The following is a 12,856-nucleotide window of genomic DNA, read 5'->3' as shown; positions in this document are numbered from 1 at the left end:
AAAACTTTTAAAGTTTTCATTTTAAGACAAAATCTGGATATGAAGCTGGAATAAATAGAGTTGGGTCAACGTAAATATGAAGCTAAATAAAATTATTATCGAGAGATCTAATGTTGAAACAACAGCTTACAATTAAAAATAATATTTAACTAAGCCCATCAAAAACATTATACTTGCATCTCTCATTTAAAACAAACACTTAGGCAAGAAGTAACGTCCCAACTCAACCAGTGCTCACTTTATTTAGACTTACATATCATATGAAAGTAAAATATAAAATCACATACCCAGTTTTAACAGAAATATTGTCATCTTTTTTTAGCACGCACGATTTGTAAAAATAGAGAGTGCAATTAGTTTTCTTGACGACTCATTAAGTCGCCATAAATGCTTTCCATAAAAATAATATGAAAGTTTCAAAAGAGATAAAAACCAGTGCATTATAACGAGGCATAAAATCTAAATTATATAATAAATGGACAAACACATTAGTATTCTTGATGTCAAATGTCTCATTCAGCACACTCATATCGCATTGTTTCATTTATATAAAAGTATGAAATAGATTCCTACTACATTTTGCTCATGCTAAAATTGCCTTAAAAGCAGCATTTGTCCAAATAATTGATCAATAATACTCCAAAATTCGAGGTAGACAAAGGAGTTGAAAATCTCATGTTGCACAATCAGTGCACTTCCCAGTATGAAATTACATATAAAGTTCGTGATAATTATATTCAAGATTAGTTAGTTTAATTTAGTTATATTAACGTTGTTTTAAAGCAACACTCCGGCTATTTTGGGATGGGCCTCGTATTTTTGAACCACGGTCAGATGACGAGGACGACGCCTGAGCTGCTTACCCTCCCCCCCTCCGAATTCCCACATCATACAAGCAGGAGGACTTTTGTCCCGGACAGATTTAACGTGCACTAGATCCGCTTACACGACAGTTCTTCGGTGGAATCGAGTCTCGAGCCTGAAACCCTTTGATTCCGAAGCCGAGACTTTACCACCAGGCCACCGCGGCCTCAATTATACTCAAGAAACGAAATAGTTTAACAAACCATCGTTATACATTTGTAAAATTAATATGAATAATTAATTATAAATTTCGATGGCATACAAAAATTGCAAATTTAAATTGCGTGCATAAATTCGAAGATATTCGAATAAAAATCTATAAGGTATTAACTAATCAAAACAAAAATATTAGCTGTTCTTAAACTGTCCTCCAATAAGGATCTCCCATCCGTGTATTGTTTATAATACAAGAACATAAGTTTCACTCAAAAGAAATTAAAATGTATTTAAATCTGGGTCAGAGAAATTTGAATCATAAGATTAAACTCTTGTCTTTTGATATGATAAACTTCTTTGCCGTGCAAATATACCTAATAAAATACTAATTTTAATCGGGGAATGTATTGTTTTTTTCAATCCAGATAAGAACTTAGCACATCTTAGATACTTAAAAACTCTATTTAATTTTTATCTTAATTGTTATAAATGGTTTAATTAGCACTTACAACGTCAAACATTTCATATATCAACGTATAGGTTAAGATTTTCTATTGTAAGCGTAGAAACTGTCGCTGCAGTTTACGTAAATAATAATTTAATGGAGGTTTAAACCATCTTTACTTCATTTTTGTCTATAATTTCTAAAAATTGACTCATTTCAACATTGCACGGGGGAAAAAAATGTAATTATATCATTGCAATATCCATGCGCGATGAAAAAAAAGTGTGAAATTTATTTAAAATTGTTTTTAATTTATTAAAATTAGAGAGCTAAAAAAATCAAAAGAAATAAAATTAGCATCACCGAAAACCTTATTTTTTAAATTTTAAAGTTATTACTTATTTTCTTGCAATATTTATACTTCGAAACGACTTAAATTTTTCATCCAGCCTTTCATTAAAATTTTGATAAAAATATTTTATAGTGAAAACCTACTGCCTGCAATGACTTGATCCTGACCGATCAAATAAGAGGAAAGAGTTTAAAGACTATTTCTTTGTTTACAGCCTTAAGTGCACAAGAACAATTCCTTCTCATCTAAGTAAATATGATTGATAATATTTGCAACACAGTTGAAAGTTAAACATGAATAGCTCCTCACAAGAAAAGCTAACAGGCATCTGGCTACTACAGGGATAGCTCTGGGAATCATCAGGTGCATCTTATACAGAAGCCCGAATCACACGAAGTTTCTCTGCCTTCTCCTCAAAACGACTCTCTCTCCTCCCCTTTCTCTTCCAAACATCCCCCATTATTTTCTGTCAAATTTTCGCCTCTCATTTTCACATTGATGTACTTGAGCTCCTTGTCACCCAACAGCTGTTCAGAAAAATCCTCAATGGCCTCCAGTCGATCGTGGGAATGTCCGTTAATGATCCATCCTCGTAGCTGACCCTTCATAATGAAAAAATAAGAATTTACATCCGAAGGGTTTGACACTCTTCCCCTTTGAAGATACGATTTATTTCCTTGGAACGACGTAAAACGTAAGTGTGGTTCTTATCTGGACACAACTATTGACCAGCTGACCCTACTAGAGGAGAGGATCCCCCATTTGGCAGTCTGGAGGCATTTAACAATGTGGGAGTGTTACACAGCTGATCGGATATGCCAATTATCAAGTGTGGGAACGTAAGTGATTAACGGGCGTCTCAGGGAAAGCTGAATCTTTGCATGCCCAAGAAGTAACTACATGCCAAATTTGATAGTTCTAGGTTCGACGATCGGTTTTATACAGCATTTTGAATTATTTCTGCATCATGCAATTGACAGACAGTTTATAAATATTATATACACACCAGAATAAAAATAGGAAATTTACAGAAATGCCAACATTTTTATTTAAACAATTTGTATATAATAGACGGATATTTTCGATTTAAATTATTGAATCGGTTTAATATATAAATTGATCATCATAATGTCTTTCTTTTTAAAAGGTGTCGTGATAGACTAATAATGCATGGAATGACTAACATTTAGGGGACTCAATAAACAGCTATTTAAAATTTCAGCACAAAATCAAGCACTTTTTCCCAGTAAGGTTTAGGAATCCATTTCTTTGTTCCTTCTGAAATACATGGAGAAATACAATCAGTGGTGAAAAAACATAGAGATAATACCTCCCAAAGTAAACATTCAAAATCTTGCACAGGTATTTCGATATATAAAACACGCGATTGACGTAGCAATTTTTATGATTATAAATGAAATGCACACAGATCTACTATGGCACTATATGCTATATAACAGAGAATATCTTAATATAAATAAAAATTAATATATATGTACATAGTTAAACATCTCTTATTCCACATCTTACATTAATATGCAATAAAAATTGCATGTTAAAATGTATTAATTCCATATGTATTGTTTATTTTGTAATGTATTATGCATTATTAAGTATGAAATATTTTGTATCAATTCTATAACAGCTTGTATAAAATCAAAAAATTTTGGCTCCTGTCTAATCATTTCAAGCCTTACACTTTTTACATAGGTCCGGTAGGTATGGTGATAAAATGCAAACTTCATATCATTTCGCGATTGGCAGCTGCACTTAAAATGAATGAAAATTTATCTTAACATTTGTGAGAGAGAACTAAAAAGAAAATATTAAGGTTCAGAGATATCCAATACTTCTTTAGAGAATGTTGCATTCCAAATAATAATAAATAATATCACTAGATTTGGTAAGTTCTAGACACAAGAGATCTTCAAATATAGCAAATTCAAAGAAAAGGGCCTTTGCGAAACATTATTGTATAATATAGATACATCGAAATTAAAAATACATATATATTTCTTACATTTTCATTTAATTTCATTATGTGTACGTGGTCATAACTATAGAAGCTCTTACAAGCATACGTAACAGGTTACTTGTAGGGCGCCGCTTCTTTAGTGATCACCTCCAATACGTCCTTGACCTTCTACGGCAGACGAATCACCGATTCGGTCAATGTCTTCATAAATTTTGTTACCGATAAAATGGGGGAAGAGGGGTGGTAAGCCTTGCGGCACCCATATTATTACAACATTCGTATATTGGATGATTAATTCATACTGAAGTGGTACATCAATTTATACAAATTTATTATTTATTTCCTCCTAGACATTTTTTTTTCTTTGTACATCATCTGTACAGAGCACTGATATGTATACATCTGGAAAAAAATTTCATTTTTATGCAAATGAATTCTTTTTCTATGTATATCACGATTAAATAGAAAATGAGTTGTTAACTGAATCCATTAAGCTGTTTTCTCTAATAGCTAATTCAAGAAAACATTCTGCTGATAAATGAACGTAATGTAAAAAACAGAGCAAACCGCATTCAAATAGTTTTATTTTTTAATTCTTTTTTTTTACATATTCTTTCTATTAAATCTTACTAAATTGTAAGCTATGATTGAGCGTAATATTGCAGTTCCAAGTTTATTAAGTAACTGTATTTCCAACATCACATTTTCTCTAGCAATAACAATGTGTGGAAATAAAGCATCACTCAGTTCATGCATTTAATCAATGTACAGCACATCAATTATTTACTTAGATAACAACTAATTTAGTTTATTTATATTAACGACACATTTTTTTTGGAAACAAAACTAGGTGTATTAGGGCAGATCTTGTCATTTTGAACTGTGGCCAGATATGAGAATGACACTTGGATCGGCAGTTTCTTTTCAAATTATCGCACTTCACCAATAGGAGAAGACTGACTCCCAACATCGCAAGCATCACAGCCACATACGCGATGGATCTTGAATGGAATCAGGTTTCGAACCAAAAACCAAAGTTTCATCCTTAGACTACGAAAGCCTTTAGTTAGATGACAATTTCTGTTATAATATTCACAACAATATACTGTCATGCGGATTGAATTAAATGTTAAGAGAGAACTTCAAGATACCCATGGATTGTCCGTCATTTTTGTATCGAATTATAAAGTCAATGAACGACTTGATTTTAGATTATAAAGTAAAAAATATGTTGCACGAAGTATGAACGGCTACTACATATGACAGCAGTAGAGCTGATTACAAACTAACATTTGGGGGAGGGAGTCACACTCAATAACAGTCTTGGATAAATTTCCCAGAAAAGTTTGAGGGTCGATAAAAAGCACGACAATCATCAGGCGTTTGGGATTAAACTGTATCATATGCCGGATGACTTTAAGTTCAAAATTAAAACTGATATTTTTCAAACTTTAATAAATTAATTTTGGAAGTAATAAATCGAAGTATTAATGCAAATCATTACTTCAAGCTTCCATGATTACCAATCGTCGATATTAAATTTCATGAAGCTTCGATCATATAATACTAGATATATAATATATGCAGTATATTATAACTTCCTTGATAATATACAACTCGCATATTCTTTTATAGGCACTCAGTCTAGATTCTATACTGTATAGAATCTATAACGCCTAGTATTCAAAATAATGATTTTACATGTGTGTTCCCGACGGCGAATTGGTTGTTCATCAATGAAAGGTTAAAAAAATAAAATATTGGGTATTTAAGTCCACAAAACGATAGATTATAAAATTAATTTTTTTTCTTTAATCTAACCGGTTTTGATAAAAAAATTCTTTATCAGACAATATTTATATCATCAAACAATCATTTCTTCCAGATTACAAAATATGGTCTAAGGGGTTTCTTTGGGGGGGGGGGATCATGACTCCATACCCCCCACTTGTATCCATCCTTGAGCAGCAACGATGGTGCTGTACATATAATGTCAGCATTTAGATGCACACAGATATATAGTAGCGTGCGATTTCTGGATAAGCACAACTAAAGCTTTATTTTAACCAGACCGTATAAATTCTTACACAAATTATTAAAATCAATTTACTCGACCTATAAAGAAGTTTATCGTCCACATATCAGCTCACGTAAACGTTGCATTCAAAAATGCAGAAAGACAACTGGTAAGGATGAGTCACCCATACTATACCTATACTTTAAATTGTTATCAACGCTGAAAAAGATAATTTTTCCATTAAAAAAAATTCCACACAGACTTTGACAAACACAATGATTTATATATATTTTTTGTATGTGTGTGTGTGTTTAATCGATACCGATATCAGACAGCGAAAGTGTTTGCGTCACCTTTTCCGTTAATATGACGTCACTAGCACGAATAACAAACAGACAGATTCCGACCTTGGACTCCAAAAACAATTATTGCGGGTTGTAACCGTAAAAAACACAGCTGCAATCGCTACCCATCTCCCGAACCGATTTAAAAATTAATTCCTCTCGGAATTAATTGAATCAGCCAGTGGCATAAATCCGTGTATCTCAAATGGGAAGTTATTACCGATTTTAGACGAATATATGGGTCGGAAATCATTCTTGCTGTAATTACAATACCCAAAGGAAGTTTTTTCAGAAAACACGAATTTTAAAATTTATAAACCTTATAATTATTATTTATTAAAAGTAAATTACACTCTTGACCAGCTGTTCAAAAAATTTTTTAGCAAACATTGCCCATTTTGAAAGGTTATTTGACTATGCAAGATTTTATGACAGCAGATTACAAAAACAGTACACGAATCCAAATGGGAAAAAATTACCGTTCAATCTACTGAAAAGATTTCGATTAACAATTTTATTTTTCTTCAGAACTCTTGATTCTGTTTGGAGCAACATAACCAAGCAAATTAACAACATATCCCTTAGTTCTGCATCTTAATTAGGATTAAAGATTGATGAAAATAAATTCATCACATATTATACTGAAAGCATCACTTTAATTTAAGAATCTTGTAAAAGAAAATTCTTAATGGCATAAATCAGTTCGATCGTACGAAAAGTTTCGATCATTTTATCATTTTTAAATGGCTCTGTGATTTTTAACTGCCTACACTACTTTTATATCATAAATTGGAATATATTCTCCGAGTCAAGATTGAAAGAAATATTTCATAAGGGTTAAAAGAGATAATACAAATAATTCAAACCAGATAGAAACCAATACTAACAAAGCACTAAAAATGATCTATTTCAAACTCGTGTTGATACTACAGCGTTTTATAGGCACTAAATGACAATTAGGAAATACGTGCAAGCACTTCAAAACTAAAATTTTCCATCAAAACTTCACATGATGTTCGGACTCAATATGCCTTCTAAAGGAAAAACATTGAATAGCAAACTTCCAATAATAAAAAGCTTTTTTTTATTTCTAAATTAATGCTTACTCTTACTGATGCAATTAATAATAAAAAGCTGTATGACTAAACTCATTCAAACAATTCTTTACTGCAATGATATGCTATTTATTATATTAAACTTGGATTATCTATGGTACATGAACCTCGATTAAATCTTATAAATAAAAAAAGCTACAAAATCTATAATAATCCTTCCCACAACTAACCATAAAATGAGCAAATCTATAAAAAAAACTTGCTTACAAAATTATTACATTCATGTCATTAGCATTTTCTGCTAACATAAGTACCTTAGTTTTTATTAGATAAATATAATATAAAAGAGCAATAAAACTGTGCTGTATATTAGGTAAAAATTTTTGACAAAAACTAATTTCACTTGCATGACAAAAATGTAATGGACTTGTCTTCAAGTAAGCATACAACAGAATTCACATTTAGATTAGTAAGTGCAATAATTGCTACTAGCAAATGTCAATTCATATATAAATTTGGAAGGAAATAAACGTTTTTACAAATTATTAAAATACAAAACTAAAAAAAAAAAGAATATATGTTTATCATTTTATCTTTATGATATATTAAGAGGAATGTTATTTTAATAAAGAATTCAATAGCCTGATTTCTAGTCTTATTCTAAATATCAACCCAAAATCTAAGAGCAGTGTGAGCCAAATTGTTTGTATTTATTGCTTCATCAATGATAAGATATTAAAACATGTTGTAAATTGCATTTAAAGTATTTCATATACTTAATAATTACCAATCTTTTTAACAAACTGCTTTAAAACTTCTGAATGAAAATTACAAGACAGATCTTTTGAATAAATAAAATATGCAATAAATAATGTCAATTTTTAATAGTTTAATTTTTTTTTTTTTAGAAATCTACCATCGATAAATAGCAGAATACCAAGGTGTAATACAGTATAGTGAGAATAATTGCCACTTCCAACATAATGATATTCTGTCCTACCACCAGTGGTTTACCACTGATATGGTAAATCACTGGTAATGGTAGAGGGGGGGATACCATGCCTTAGGTATAAATGACATCTAAAAAATGGCAATTTATCATTTCTTCATGATATTTCACTTTAAAGAATGACATAAATGGTGGACTAATGTTTTCTCCCTATGATGATTCTTGAGGCTAGTTATGGGAATCATCATTTGTTTCCATGCATTCAAAATTATGAAATAAACTAAATATTTAACCTCCCCAGGTCAACATGCAGCTGCAATAACAGGAAATTTTTATAATTACTAAAATATTTAGTTTATTTCATAATTTTGAATGCATGGAAACAAATGATGATTCCCATAACTTTATATTTAAAAATAAACACTACCAAAACCTTTTTACAGAATCCAAGTTATATCCTGCTTACGAGCTATGCACAGATTGTCCTTAAGTGAAATCAGTGCTAGTAAACTTTTTCAGTTGACTAGTATCTAGTTAACCGGAGAAAAAAAATATATCTTCTGATCTGTAGTTGTTAGAATCCGAGAAAAGGTTAGAAATAGTAAAAAATAATATCAGTCATTCATTGTAGAATTTTCTTAAACTTCTTACATTTACAATCTAATTTTAGTTGCAAAGTATCTCATGCTCCCATCTATAAATAAAATTCTTTTTGAGACTAATGTCTCTATATAAGTATAATCAAATAAGAAATCCAGGATTAATGAACAGCAAACAAAAAATTATTACATACCATAGATTTTTTTAAATTTTTATGCATTTTAAATCCAGAAATTTTTTTAATTATTTTTATTTACAAAGATTAAAGAATATGGAAACCACTTACAAATGAATATTTTCACAATTATGAATTATCTTAGAGTCTAATTCAATACTTCAGAATCATTGATTTGTACAGAATTATTTCTACAAGCTGACTTATTTTTAAAATTTATATTATTTAAACATTTGAACTATGAAAATATATAAAAATAATTTCACATACTGACTTCAAATGATAAACATCATTATCTTTCTTTGAATTATAACTTCAAAAATCAATAGCAAAATTTGTATTTTTTTTTTCACCCATCATTGGAAGAAAGAAAAATAGATTCACTAAGAATGCTTTGCAATTCTGAAATTCATAAGTGATCACATAATTGGATTTATCAAAAGTTGTTCCTTTATTCCTCCTACTAAATTTAATGGAAATTATCTGAAATATAAATGCTTACAATGAACTGTTGAACTCAAATTATTCCAATGGCCTCTATGAATTTCAGAAATTTTCTATAATTTATATGAATGTATGGTTCATAATTTTACACTTATATGAATTGATGAATATGAAAAAATTAAGGAGAAAAAACATTTGATTTTAATAATATTAGTCTCAACCATCAGGATGAATCATTATCTATCTTAACAAATGTTACAATAACTTAATCCTACTACTAAATAATTCTATTAGATATTTATATGCAAAAATGATTCTATAATATTACTTTTTGCTAGAATTATATTACCATGCATTGAATATCAGTTTATAACAAATTTACAGCAAATTCCAATTTTACTTCTACCACCTTCACTAAAAAAACTATTTCCATAAAATACCTAATAAAAAGTTATTTAATTAAAATCAATAATGAAATCACACATCAATTATAAAATATCATTTCAAAAATTTATCTGACAAACAATCTTTTATTGCATCAACATATGAAACTTATTTTCTTTACTACATAAATCCAAAATAAATTATATAATATCAGATGTCAAAACGTAAACATTAATATTTTAATAGGCTCTTCACAAGTTTAAGAGGATGGTTTAAAAGTCGAATTTCCTTGATATAGAATAATTAATCTTTTTACAATAAAATAAAATTTCACTCGTCATGATACTTTTCCTTCTGTTGGATCTCTAACAACCTTCAGCCAGCTTTTAATTTTATAAAAAATTGATTTAACTGTGATCTAAAAATGACTATTTTTATCACAGTTTTAAATTTTTAAATGAAGTAATTAATATGTTATTAAATAATGTTTAACATATTGAAGAAAAACCTAAAAATATCTTCTGAAAAAAGAACAATTTCTAAAGTTTTTGCTGTAACCATTTAAGAACTTATACAAAAATTATTAATTTTTGATTATACTAAACCTGTAATATAATAAAAATGGGCAAATAATTAACTTTCATCATGCATATTAATATTTATTAAAATGCATCTCCATAAATAAAATGTCCTTTTACAAATCAGTCAAAGAAATTTTGATTTTAATTTAAAATTTTAGAGAACAATAATAACTGTTAATTAGATAAAAAAAAAACATAGAATGTAAAGAACACAAGAAAAATGTACAATATGATTTGATTCAGCAACAAAATTTTAAAGTATAGTCCTCTTTAATTTAAAGAATATTTGAAGAATTTTTTTTCTATTTAAATCGATAAAATATGAAAAAAAAAATTAATCATAGATGAACTTACTACATTAATTTCTAACGGTAGTAAAAATAGCCTTAGAACGAAAGTTATATAAAACTTCTTAAACAAATGAAAAATGAATCATTTATAAAGATTAAAGTAAATTATGCATTAAATTTTTGAAATATTATTGCTAAATACATTATCAAATTGAATTTAGAACACATGTTCGGAAAATAAGTTTTAAAATTTTGTTATAGAAGTGGCGTACAAAGGAAAAAAATGTATAACAAAATTACATTCTCCAATTACTGTACATGTCTCATCATAACTTGCTAAACATAAATTATAAATTCTACAAAATGGTGATACTATGATATCTAAACAGGATTCAGAAAAGAAATTATGAATAGAAAAACGTTAATGAATTTTCCATTTCTCAAAGACAAATTTAATAAGGAGACGAAAAATATATATATATTATGCTCCAAATGCTATTGACACTTGGTGAGCTACAGTTATCAGATAAGTCTTTTAAGAGAAATTGAAATTTGCTAACTTTTTTTACTAAACAAAAATCCTTGATTATATCTGCACAATATTATTACGGCCTTTTAAAACATTATTTAGATTGCCAATGAAATAAAATATTGTTGTCATCCTATTAAAATGATCCAGCATCCAAGAATTCCATATTCATAAACGATTAGCAAAAGAAAATTGCTTGCAAAACACAATAATATTTCAATTTTTAAAAAATTCCTGTTTTCAGTTCAATGTAATGAAAAGAACAATGTCGGCAGTTACAATGTATACAGGTACCAAAATATCAACAAAAGAGATCTCTTACCTGTCTGAGATAGATAATCCAATAAGGTGTACTTTCTGCAGTGAGTGAGGAACTCAAAAGAATTTTTTAATAATATTAATCCAAATAAATAAAGCCAATGCACAATATAAACTCAAAAGTTCTTAGGCGCAAATGAAGCTGGAGTTATACAAAAGTCTTGTTTACTTACAATGTAAAAATATACACAAGAAGAAAAAAATTTGAGCCGAAAACTGACAATGTGATTTTTGTCTGATTCTTTCTCGAAAATCGAGATGATATGTTTGATTACATGGTGACGTTTATGACAGATACTAAACACAAAAGCAGGTGGCCGCTTCAAACTAAAGAACCAACGGAGGCGATTTAAAAAGGGCAACAACACACGACACACTACAACAAGGGGAAACACGTCCGTTTGAATTGTGCCTCCGGTTTAAAGTTGATTCGCCTCATTCCACAAAGGGTTGCCTAGTAAAATAGAACAACGCCAAGGGACACATCGCCAAATTCAAATATTGCGCCATACGGAAGAAGAAAAACCTTGACAAGGTAAAGCGTTTTAATGAGAGACATTATTGGTGGATAGAAAAAATGCAGCATTGCAAAATTCGTTTCTAAAAAATATAAACTTTTAAATTGACAAAAATTTACTTTTAAATTAGGTAATAATATAGAAGGACATTTACATATGGAATAAGCCATTCAATTTTAAATATTTCAGTCGCTTGTTTATTGTTAAGATGTATTATGAGATTGTGGAAATAGAATTTATCTTGTAAATTAATCATCGTATGAGATATTCATTATTAAATGGAAAAAATTAAATAAAAATTGAAATCCTCACATAATCATCTTTTTTGTGTTAAAAAATGTTAGTATGATAAGGTTTCCAGGCTGGTATTAATGCCAGATAAATTGACCATGTGACATGCATGATGAAAGAATCAATCAAAACACTTTACAGAATAGATATTCGGGTTTATAGCTAAAAAGTCTGACACGTAGTTACTTCTAGAATAGTAGATGAGGAAAGAGGAGGAGATTCGAAATTTTAATAAGATTTTTAATTAAAATTGAATCGAAATTTTACCAGTTTGAAAGTATAATGTAACACAAAAGTCATTTTTGCACTGCTTTAAAATTCGAGAAATAAGCTTTGCATTAATTGCGTTTGCATCATTTGCATTTTATTATCATTATTTATTTTATTTTATGTTGCATTTTGCATTTTATTTTAAAATTTTTTTCATTATAAAAAATTTTCAAAAATATTTTTAAGTACATTTTACAACAATCCTTTTTATTGTTCTAATAACTGGGCTTATACTCTCATACAACGATATGAAATACATTTTTTTGCCCGCATGTTATCACAATTAAATGATTAAAAAC

The 12,856-nt window shown here is 29.0% G+C and overlaps 1 protein-coding gene across 1 annotated transcript in view; it reads right to left on the bottom strand.

The window, feature by feature from the left end:
- Positions 1 to 11,897, bottom strand: part of LOC129983724 (serine/threonine-protein kinase 17A-like) — an 88,916-nt gene extending 77,019 nt beyond the window's left edge. The window contains exon 1 of the mRNA XM_056093323.1: positions 11,483 to 11,897. The gene's annotated coding sequence lies outside the window, so the exon portion shown is untranslated. The remainder of the gene's footprint in view (positions 1 to 11,482) is intronic.
- Positions 11,898 to 12,856: the final 959 nt, after the last annotated feature.

The sequence above is a fragment of the Argiope bruennichi genome, chromosome 9 (assembly GCF_947563725.1).
Source record: "Argiope bruennichi chromosome 9, qqArgBrue1.1, whole genome shotgun sequence".
In the NCBI taxonomy this organism is placed as follows: Eukaryota; Metazoa; Arthropoda; class Arachnida; order Araneae; family Araneidae; genus Argiope; species Argiope bruennichi.
This window is presented reverse-complemented; position numbering and strand designations above follow the sequence as displayed.